The sequence below is a fragment of the Elephas maximus genome, chromosome 3 (assembly GCF_024166365.1).
Source record: "Elephas maximus indicus isolate mEleMax1 chromosome 3, mEleMax1 primary haplotype, whole genome shotgun sequence".
In the NCBI taxonomy this organism is placed as follows: Eukaryota; Metazoa; Chordata; class Mammalia; order Proboscidea; family Elephantidae; genus Elephas; species Elephas maximus.
Genome location: NC_064821.1, coordinates 77,363,408 through 77,375,712, shown reverse-complemented (window position 1 = coordinate 77,375,712; position 12,305 = coordinate 77,363,408). Strand labels below are relative to the sequence as shown.

General features: G+C 37.2%; 1 protein-coding gene across 3 annotated transcripts in view; it reads right to left on the bottom strand.

Moving 5' to 3' along the window:
- AGO3 (argonaute RISC catalytic component 3) overlaps nt 1-12,305 on the bottom strand; it is a 177,778-nt gene that overhangs the window by 93,358 nt on the left and 72,115 nt on the right. The window contains exon 1 of one of the 3 annotated variants that reach the window (XM_049878745.1): nt 8,254-8,320. The exons of the other annotated variants lie outside the window; for them this stretch is intronic. The gene's annotated coding sequence lies outside the window, so the exon portion shown is untranslated. Of the gene's footprint in view, nt 1-8,253; nt 8,321-12,305 lie in introns of those variants that run through there. 3 annotated transcript variants of the gene reach the window in all.

Sequence of the window (12,305 nt, the reverse complement as noted above, 5' to 3'; positions counted from 1 at the left end):
TGTGAGGATTTTTGTTTTATTTATATTGAGGTGTAGTCCATACTGAAGGCTGTGGTCTTTAATCTTCATCAGTAAGTGCTTCAAGTCCTCTTTACTTTCAGCAAGCAAGGTTGTGTCATCTGCATATCACAGGTTATTAATGAGTCTTCCTCCAATCCTGATGCCTCATTCTTCTTCATATAGTCCAGCTTCTCGTACTATTTGTTCAGCATACAGATTAAATAGGTATGGTGAAAGGATACAGCCCTGATACACACCTTTCCTGACTTTAAACCACTCAGTATCCCTTTATTCTGCCCGAACAACAGCCTCTTGATCTATGTACAGAGATCTAGATACCACAGATGTTTTTAAAAAATACTGCTGATTAAAAAGATGGAAGCAACCAAAGTGCCCATCAACGGATGAATGGATAAATAAATCACAGTATATTCACGCAATGGAATACTACGTATTGATAAAGAACAATGATGACTCTGTGAAACATTTCATAACATGGAGGATTGGGAAGGCATTATGCTGAGTGAAATTAGTCAGTTGCAAAAGGACAAGCATTGTATGAGACCACTGTTATAAGAACTCGAAAAGTAGTTGAAACAAAGAAGAAAACATTCTTTGATTGTTACGAGAGCAGGGAGGGAGGAAGAGGGGTTTTCACTAATTAGATAGTAGGTAACAACTATTTTAGGTGAAGGGAAAACAACACACGATACAGGAGAGGTCAGCACAATTGGACTAAACCAAAAGCAAAGAAGTTTCCTGAATAAACTGAATGCTTTGAAGGCCAGCATAGCTGGGGCGGGGGTTTGGGGACCATGGTCTCAGGGGACATCTAAGTCAACTGGCACAATAAAATCTATTAAGAAAACATTCTGCATCCCACTTTGGAGAGTGGCATCTACGGTCTTAAATGCTAGCAAGCGACCATCTAAGATGCATCAATTGGTCTCAACCCACCTGGAGCAAAGGAGAATGAAGAACACCAAAGACACAAGGTAACTATGAGCCCAAGAGACAGACGGGGCCACATAAACCAGAGACTACATCATCCTGAGACCAGAAGAACTAGATGGTGACCGGCTACAACCGATGACTGCCCTGACAGGGAACACAACAGAGAATCCCTGAGGGAGCAGGAGGGCAGTAGGATGCAGGCCCCAAATTCTTGTAAAAAGACCAGACTTAATGGTCTGACTGAGGCTAGAAGGACCCCAGAGGTCATGGTCCCCAGACCTTCTATTAGCCCAATGCAGGAGCCATTCCCAAAGCCAAGTCTTCAGATAGGGATTGGACTGGACTATGGGATAGAAAGTGATACTGGTGAAGAGTGAGCTTCTTGGATCAAGAAGACACATGAGACTATGTGGGTGGCTCCTGTCTGGAGGGGAGATGAGAGGGCAGAAGGGGTAAGAAGCTGGCCGAATGGACATGAAAATATAGAGTGGAGGGAAGGAGTGTGCTGTCTCATTAGAGGGAGAGCAATTCGGAGTATACAGCAAGGTGTATGTAAGTTTTTGTATGAGAGACTGACTTCGTTTGTAAATTTTCACTTAAGCACAATAAAAATTAAAGAAAATGCTGCTGATTTTACTATTTGTTTCGCAATGGCACCATAAGTTATCTACACAGATACTTTGCTAACACAAATAAACATACTCTCCCATTTTTCTTGAAACACTTGGCCTTTTTGGTTTATCTCTTTTCCTTACCCCAAGCAGTACATTTCCCTTCCTTCTGACGTCCTATAAAAACCATTATTCTGAAATTTGTGTGTATGCTTTTGTAATCTTACTCCATTTGTAGGTACTCAGTATATACCTTTGTTCTGTTATAAATTTATATAAATAACAACATATTCCTTTGCTTTACCCTCCCATTCAACACTATTTTCAACAATAATCCATGTTGATACATACAGACCTGGTTCACTCAACTGTTGCATATAAACCAAAAAAAAAAAAAAAAAGTCCAAACCTGTTGCCATTGAGTCAATTCCGACTCATAGCGACACTACAGGATACAGTAGAGCTGCCCCATAGGGTTTCCAAGGAGCTGCTGGTGGATTCCAACTGCTGACCTTTTGGTTAGCAGCCGAGCTCTTAACCGCTGTGCCACCATGGCTCCCGTTGTATACAGTAGTCCGCAATATTATGTACTAAGTTATGAACTATTTATTTATTCATTCATTCACTATTTATAGGACTTTAGGCTGTTTCCATAATTTTTTTCTTTTTTGCTATTATAAATAATGCCTCAGGCACATATGCAAAATATCTCTAAAGTATATTATGGGTTTTAAGATATGTGTAATTTAAAATTTATTTCATTTTTTCTAGATATTACATACTTCTCTTCAAAGTAGTTGTATCAAATCACATTCCTACCAACAGTGTGTGAGTTCCTACTGCTTCATTCTCGCCATTTGGTATTTTATAAGATTTAAAAATTTTTATAAATCTAATGTGTGAAACAGTATCTTATGAATTTTATTTACAATTTCCTGATTCCTAATGAATTTGAGAATCTTTCCAGGTGTTTATTGGCCATTTGGGTTTCCCCTTTTGCGACAACACACCTCTTTTACTAAAGAAGCTCATGGTTATGTGAGCTGGAAATATTCTACTCATTTAACTTTGTTTATGGTGTCTTCTCTAATACTAACAGATGTTAAAAATATATATATTTTTAACTACATGGAATACTTTTTTTAACTACATGGAATACTTTCATGAATGTGTGTGTCATCCCTGCACAGAGGCCATGTATATGTGCTGCTGTTATCAGTATTGTCCTTTATGATGTGTACATTTCGTATCTTGTTCAATATTAGAGATATTCTTTTATTTTTTTTTGTAAAAGAATTTCAAAGTTTTGCTTTTTACATTTAGGATGATTGCTGCTGTTAGGTGCCATCGAGTCGGTTCTGACTCATAGCAACCCTATGTACAACAGAACAAAACACTGCCCGGACCTGTGCCATCCTCATAATTGTTGTTATGCTTGAGCCCATTGTTTCAGCCATGATGTCAATCCATCTTGTCAAGGGTCTTCTTTTTTGCTGACCCTCTACTTTACTAAACATGATGCCCTTCTCCAGGGACTGGTCCCTCCTGAAAACACATCCAAAGTACGTGAGATGAAGTCTTGCGCCATCCTTGCTTCCTAGGAGCACTATGGCTGTATTTCTTCCAAGACAGATTTGTTAGTTCTTCTGGTGGTCCAAGGTATATTCAATATTCTTCACCAATACCATAATTCAAAGGCATCAATTCTTCTTTGGTCTTCCTTATTCACTGTCCAGCTTTCGCATATGAGGCAACTGAAAATATCATGGGTTGGTTCAGGTGCACCTTAGTCCTCAAAGTGACAGCTTAGCTTTTTAACACTTTAAAGAGGTCTTTTGTAGCAGATCTGTCCAATGCAATACGTCATTTGACTTCCTGACTGCTGTTTCCATGAGCATTGATTGTGGATCCAAGTAAAATGAAATCCTTGACAAAGTCAATCTTTTCTGCAGTTATCATGATGTTGCTTACTGGTCCACTTGTGAGGATGTTTGTTTTGTTTATGTTGAGGTGTAATCCATACCGAAGGCTGCAGTCTTTGGTCTTCATCAGTGTTTCAAGTCCTTTCCACTTTCAGCAAGCAAGGTTGTGTCATCTGCATACCGCAGGTTGTTAATGAGTTTTCCTCCAATCCTGATGCCCCATTCTTCTTTATACAGCCCAGCTTCTCGGGTTATTTGCTCAGCAGCAGGCTGAATAAGTATGATGAAAGGATACAACTGTGATGCACACCTTTCCTGATTTTAAACCATGCAGTATCCTCTGACTTTTTTTGAACTACTGCCTCTTGGTCTAAGCACTGGTTCCACATGAGTACAATTAAGTGTTCTGGAATTCCCATTCTTTGTAATGTTATCCATAATTTGTTATGATCCACACAGTCAAATACCTTTGCATAGTCAATAAAACACAGGCAAACATCTTTCTGGTATTCTCTGCTTTCAGCCAAGATCCATCTGACATTAGCAATGATATCCTTGTTCCATATCCTCTTCTGTATCAGGCTTGAATTTCTCGCAGTTCCTTGTTGATGTACTACTACAACCACTTTTGAATGATCTTCAGCAAAATTTTACTTGTGTGTGATATTAATGATATTGTTCGATAATTTCCACATTCTACTGGATCACTTTTCTTTGGAATGGACACAAATATGGATCTCTTCCAGTCACTTATCCAGGTAGCCTTCTTTCAAATTTCTCGGCATAGACAAGTATGCACCTCCAGCACTGCATCCTTTGTTGAAACATCACAATTGGTATTCCGTCAATTCCTGGAGCCTTGTTTTCAGCAATGCCTCTAGTGCAGCTTGGACTTCTTCCTTCAATACTATCAGTTCTTAATCTATGCTACTTCCTGAAATGGTCAAATGTTGACCAATTCTCTCAATTCTTTTCGGTAGGATTGTGTATTCCTCTATCTGCTTTTGATGCTTCCTGCGTCATTCAATATTTTGCCCATAGAATCCTTTGAAATTGCAACTAGAGGCCTGAATTTTTTCTTCAGTTCTTTCAACTTGAGAAATGCTAAGTGTGTTCTTCCCTTTTGGTTTTCTAACTCCATGCCTTTGCACATTTCATTACAGTATTTTAGTGTGTCTTCTCCAGCTGCCCTTTGAAATCTTCTGTTCAGCTATTTTACTTCATTATTTCTTCCATTTGCTTTAGCTACTTGATGTTCAAGAGCATGTTTCAGAGTCTCTTCTGACATCTATTTTGGTCTTTTCTTTCTTTCCTGTCTTTTTAACGACTTTTGCTTTCTTCATGTATTATGTCAACTCATCTGGTCTTCTTTCATTAGCGTTCAATGTGTCAAATCTATTCTTGAGATGATATCCAAATTCAGGTGGGATATAGTCAAGCTTGTATTTTCGCTTTTGTTGACTCATTCCAATTTTCTTCTGCTTCAACTTGAACTCGCGTATGAGCAATTGATGGTCTGTTCCGCAATCACCCCCGGCCGTGTTCTGACTGATGAGACTGAGTTTTCTCCTTGTCTCTTTTCACAAATGTAGCCAATTAGATTCCTGTGTTTTCTATCTGGTGAAGTCCACTGGTACAGCTGCCGTTCATGTTGGTGAAAAAAGGTATTTGCAATGAATAATACATTGGTCTTGCAAAATTCTATTATGTGATCTCCAGCATCATTTTTATTACCAAGGACATATTTTCCAAATGCTGATCCTTTTTTGTTTCCAACTTTCGCATTCCAGTCACCAGTAATGATCAATGCATCCTAATTGCCCGTTTGATCAATTTCAGACTGCAGAAGTTGGTAGAAATCTTTAATTTCCTCATCTTTGACATTAGTGGTTGGTGCATAAGTTAGAATAATAGTCGTATTAACTGGTCTTCCTTGTAGGCGTATGGATCTCATCCTATGACTGATAGTGTTGTACTTCAGCATAAATCTTGTTCTTTTGTGACGATGAAATGTGATGCCATTCTTCTTCGATGTCATTCCCAGCATAGTAGACTATAATATGACTGATTCAAAATGGCCAATACCAGTCCATTGCCTAGGGTATCGATGTTTATGTGTTCCACTTCATTTTTAACAACTTCCAATTTTCCTAGATTCATTTAGGATTATAATGCACCTAAAAATAAATTCTGTGTATGATGTCAGATGGATCTAGTTACTTTTTGATATGGTTAACAATTATATGTGCACTTTTTATTAAATATTCTAGTCTTTCCACACTGATCTGAAATGCTACTTCAGGCATTGTGCTACTTCAGGCATTGACAAAGTTCATACACATACATGCGCAGCTTGTTTTTAGGTTCTCTTTTCTGTTTATCTTTCTGTTCCTGCACTTAACACAGTATAGTATAATTGTTATAGCTTTTATAATAAGTAGAATAAGTCCTTCCTCTTTGTTCTTCATTAAAATTGTATGGGCTTTACTTGGTCATTTATTCTTTCCATATAAACCTTAATAGCAACTTATCAAGTTTCATGATATACCCTGTTGGGATTTTTATTAAACTTACATGTATAGATTAGTTTTGGAATTGACATCTTATAAAATTGAGTATTCTCATTAGGTCTAATATATGTCATTTATTTAGGTTTTATGTTTTTCAGTAAAGTTTTATAATATTTAAGAGAACGCTCAGATCTTTTATTCCTGGGTAACTCCTTTTCAATCCAAATTCTTGATTTCATTATATTTGTTAAAAGCTCAGCTAAGACATCACTTATTTTTTACAAATATTTCTCTTACTTCCCAGGCTCATTTTGATGTGCTTCCTTTATCCTCCTGGATTTATTTAATCATTCTTTGCTTAGTATGGTTAATAATTATTTAGGCATTGAGAGTACACTGCTGAACAAGATGGACAGCCCCTATCTCCTTGGAACTTTCATTCTAATAAGAGACACAGAGTAATAAACAACTATAATTCAGGTGACACGTGCCATTACTGGGAAAGTACACTGTGCTGTGGGAATACATAAGAGAAATACCTAACTCAAACTTGGGGGATGTCTGGATGAAGTGAGAAGAGTGTCAAACACTGCTTCTCAAGGAAGTAACATGTAGATTGAAACCTGTAAGAAGAATACAATTTAGCAAATACAACAGTGACAAAGAATCATATTAATGATATCCTTGTCTTTTTCTTGATTTTACTGCAAAAGCTTTTATTGTTCAACTGTGAAATCATCTACTCTTTGAATCTCTTTCCTCTCTTGGCTTCCCTGACACCATTCTTTGGCTTTCACATTGTGTTTAATAATCCTTACTTGCTCTCCAATTCTTCTTCCTTCTTTAAATGCTAGTATTCCCCATGGCTTTATCATTCTCTTTCCTGTTTTCAATTCCTAAAGATTTCTTTCCACTTCTCCTGGCTTCCTAGAACTGAGGAGGTTCTAACACTCTACTTTTAGCATCCATCGCTACAGACTTTCAGATGAACATTTCCAACTATATTCTGGATACCTCTATCCATATATTCCTCAGGCTCTTCAAGCTTTGGACATATTAATATTTCATCAGTGTATAGATGTGTATTACCAATTAAGTTGCTTTGTAGCATACTTATGGCTTCCGAAAGTTTGGGAGCCCAAACGTTGTCTCAAGGATTGAATAATCACAGAATTTTGCAGACCAAGTATGTGTGGTAAACCAAAAGCCAAAACCGTTGCTGTCAAGTCGATTCCGACTCATAGCGACCCTATGAGTCAGAACTGACTGGACAATGAGTTCGGTTTTTGGTTTAGCACACACACACAGTTTGATAGGTTTTTTTTTTTGATGTATCAACTTGGCTAGAGTACCAAAACTAAAGTCGATGCTGTCAAGTGGATTCCAACTTATACTGACCCTATAGGAGCCCTGGTGGTGCAGTGGTTAAAGCGCTCAACTGCTAACCAAAAGGTTGGCAGTTCAAACCCACCAAAGATGTGGCAATCTGCTTCCATAAAGATTTATAGTTCCCCTCTGTCCTACAGGGTCGCTATGAGTTGGCTAGAATACCAAATCAAAATGCGTTGCTGTTGATTCCAATTCATAGCGACCCTATAGGACAGGGCAGAACTGCCCCACAGGGTTTCCAAGGAGCAGCTGGTAGATTCGAAGTGCTGACCTTCTGGTTAGCAGCTAAGCTCTTAGTCACTGCACCAACAGGGCTCCTGGCTAGAGTACTGTTACCAGTTATTCAAATGCTACTCTTGGTGTTGCTGTGAAGGTATTTTGTAAATACAATTAAAACCCATATCACTTGACTTTAAGTGAGGGAGATTATCTGAATAATCTGGACGGCAAGCACTGCCCTAAGGCTTCCCTGAGAGAGAAAAAATTCACTTGTGGGCAGCAGCTTTAGCCTGTGCCCACGAATTTCAGCCTCTACTTCCTGATGGCCTGCCCTATGGATTTTGGTCCAGCCAGCTCCTACAATCTTGTAAGTCAAAAGTCTCTACATTTACTTATCTTCAACTGGCTCTGCTTCTCTGGTTGGACCTTAACTGATACACCAGACTTGTAGTTTATTTGCGAAAACAATTTCTTCAAAGACTTAGTAAATTTTCTGGTCCACTGTTTCCAATCAGTTCCATATGCCAGTAACCACACCCAAATTTTTCTTTTGGACATGGTACTTAAACCTATTTTTTTGAGCTCAATCCCTGTAATATGTTCCTTCCTCTCCATCCCACATTAGACCAGGCCATCACCACCTCTTACCTGAACTAGTGAATGAAAAAGCCTCCTAACTGGCTTCTCAGATTAGTTTTTTCTCCTCTATCTATTTTCCACATTGCTGCCAGAGGTCTCTTTCTGGAAAACAAATATAATCATGTCACTATCCTTAAAAACCTGATCTGCAGGACATAGTTAGTCTTTTTTCTATTTCATTAATTTGTTTCTATTTCTTATTTCCTTCTATTTTTTTTGTGTTTAATTTTCTATTCTTCTAACTTGTTGGGATGAATGCTTAGGTCACTGATGTTTTTCTTCTTTTCTAGTAGACATTTAAGTTTTAAATTCCCTCTAACAATTGCTGTAGCTCATCAGATCAATTCTGATATACACTATTTTCATTACCCTTCAGTTAAAAATATTTTTAATTTCCTTCATGATTTCTTTGACCAATGGGTTATTTAAAAATTATTTAATACTATCCAAACCTGTTCTTTAAGTTCCAGTTGGAACATTAACAGCAATTTAATTCCGAGTTTCCCACTTTTCTCCTAGAACTCATACAGAGCAACAAAGCGAATGTTTAAAAAAAAAAGGAAAAAAACCCTACATCTTCAGTCAAACTCTCCCTGTCTCCTATTGCTGTCGAGTCAATTCCGGCTCACTGTGACCCTACAGGACAGAGTAGAACTGCTTGATAGGGTTTCCAAAACTGTAATCTCTATGGAAGCAGACTGCCACATCTTTCTCCCATGGAGTAGTCAGGTGATGGGTTTGAACTGCTCAACTTTCAGTTAGTGGCCAAGCACTTAACCACTGACCAGGGCTCCTATCAGTAAAACTAGGTGGTAATAAATACTTGAAAACATCAAATCACAAGTAAATATGGCCCAAAGTACTTGAGACTAGTTGAACCTATAAACCAAAACCAAGATCTCAAATCAAAGCATGCAATAGTAGTATGGAAAAAGCCTAGTGGGGGAATAGCAAATTTTCACTCCCAGAAAGTGAGGGTCTTATCCTAAGTGGGAACTGCAATGTTTAATACTGAAATTGAATTGGGAAATCTGAGGAGGAGTTAGAAAAAGGAGATGCAGAAAGTGTTACCAGGGTGACTGGAGGGTAATCTAGAAGTGGTACATCTCAAAAAAAAGGTAAGCACTTTTCTTTCATAATTTCTTATTTTTAAATAATTTCAATAATACAGAAAAGTTGAAAGAATGGTACAAAGAACTCTTGTATAAGAGCTGTATCTATTGGTAGCAAGCAGAAGCCCGTAAGGACCTGGGGAAACACATGGCTGGTAGTTTACACCTCTTAAACCATGTAACCATATATTGAGGCAGAGGAAGTGTGGCTATATATTTTGAAGAAAGAATCCATGTGAACAACAGAGGACAAAGGCCTTGAGAAGAGAAGCCTGAAGACCACCTTGCTCCTAACATTTCCCCAGTCCCTTCTACTAGATGATCTGAGAAAGTCTATCTCACTCAAATACGAACTACAAAAAAGCAGTAAGTATCCATTCAAAGATATTACAAGAAAAAATGTGAAAAAGCAGTGCAATTCATGACAAAGAAAAATATCAACAAAATAGATGAAAATTATAACCCTATTTTTTTAAAACATGAATTGAAAAATTCTTAAGGCAGCTGTGAAGAAAGATCTCGGATCAGAAATATAAGAACTCAGGGAAGAGATAGCCAGACAATAAGAGGAGGTAAAACAAACAATGTAGAACTCAGGAAGGAAATCCAAGAAATAGACCAACAAAACGAAACACCTTCTTAGGTATCAAACCCGTCATTAAAAAGACACAGAAAACAGATCATATAAGTAAAGTTGCAAAAACATGAATATACAAACCTCAACACTCTTTCCTGATAAAAATACTTGGCAAACTGGGAATAGAAGGGAACTTCCTTAACATGATAAAGGGTATTTATGAAAAGCCCATAGCTAACATCAAAAAAAAAAACAAACATCATACTGAATGGTAAAAGACTGAAAGCTTTCCCCTTAAGATCAGAAACAAGGTTAAAACTGTGTGTTTTCACCACGGCTATTCAATATTGTACTGGAAGTTCTAGCCAAGATCAACACAAAAAAATCAATTGTGGTTCCAAATGCAGCAATGAACATTCTGAAAAGGAAATTAAGAAAACAATTTCATTTACAATAGCATCAAAAGGAATAAAATAACTAGGAATAAAATTTAACCAAGGATGTAAGAAAGTTGTGCACTGAAAACTATAAAACATTGCTTAGAAATTAAAGACCTAAATAAATGGAAAGACATCCCATGTTCGTGGACTGGAAGATTTAACATTGTTAATACGGCAATACCTTCCAAAGAGATCTACAGATAGAATTTCTACCAAAATGCTAATAGTCTTTTTGCAGAAATGGAAAAGTCAATCCTCAAATTCATATAAAATTCCAAGGGACTCCAACAAGTCAAAACAAATATTGCAAATGAAAAACAAAGTAGGAGGACTTGTATTCCCCAATTTCAAAATTTATAACAAAGCTACAGTAATCAAACAGTGTGGTACTGGAATAAAGATAGACATAAGACCAATAGAATAGAATTGAGAGTCCAGAAATAAAGCCAAACATGTATGGCCATCTGATTTTCAAAATGCCAAAATCATTCAACGGGAAAAAAAACAGACTATTTAACCACATGCAGAAAAATGAGGTTGGACCACCCTACCTCTCTCCATACGAAAAAATTAATCCCAAATGGATCGACTGCCTAAAATAAAGTGATAAAACTATTAGAAGAAAACAGGGATATATCTTTATGACCTCGGATTTGCCAATGGATTCTTAGATTCAGCACTGAAACCATGAGTAACAAAAGGAAAAATAAATTGGACTTCATCAAAATAAAAAGTTTTTGTGCATCAAGGGAAATTATCAGGAATATGAAAAGAAAAGCTACAAAATGGGAGAAAATGTACCTGATAAGGGTTAAAAATCCAGAATATATAAAAAACTCTTACAAGGCAACAACAAAAAAACATATAACTCAAAAAATAAGCAACAGACTTGAACATAAATTTCTTCGAAGAAGATAAACAAATAGCCGACAAGCACATGAAAAGATATTCAACACCACTGGTCATTAAGGAAATGCAAATCAAAACCAAGATGAGAAACCACTTCACACTCAGGAAAAAAAAAAAACCCAAACCAAACCTGTTGGGCATCGAGTGGATTCCGATTCATAGCTATCCTATAGGATAGCGCAGAACTGCCCCAAAGCGTTTCCAAGGAGTGGCTGGTGGATTTGAACTGCCAACTTTTTGGTTAGCAGCTGGGAGGGTGGCTTTAATTAAAAAAAAAAAAAGGAAAATAACAAGTGCCGGCAAGGATGTAGAGAATAAGAGCCCTTGTACATTGCTGGTGGGACTGTAAAATGGTGCAGCTGCTGTGGAAACAGTTTGGCAGTTCCTCAAAAAGTTAAACACAGAATTATCATGTGACCCAGAAATTCCACTGCTAGGTATATACCCAAGAGAAATTAAAACGTAGGTCCACATAAAAACTTGCACACGAATGTTCATAGCAGCATTATTCGTAACAGTCAAAATAGCAGCATTATTCAATAACCCAAATGTCCATCAAGAGATGAATGGATGAACTGTGTATAAAATGTACATAAAATGGCATATTATTTAGTCATAAAAAGAAATGAAGTACTGATGCTTTGAACAAACCTAGAAAACATTATGCTAAGTGGAAGATGTCAGACAGAAAAGGTCACGTATTATATGATTCCTTTTAAATGACAAATCTAGACTAGGCAAATCCATAGAAACAAAGCCGATTAGAGGTTACCATGGGATAGCGGTTAGAGAGGTAAGGAGAGATTCTGTAACAGATACGAGGTGTTTTTATGGGGTAATGGAAAAGTTTTGAAACTAGAGAGATCTAGCGGTTACATAACGCTGTGAATACAGTAAATAAAATGCTGAATTCTTAAGTGAATTTCACTCAAATTTAAAATGCTATTAAGACATAACAAAATAATCTCACACAACTAAGACTAAACATGTATGCCCTATATCCATCCACCCATCCATCCACCC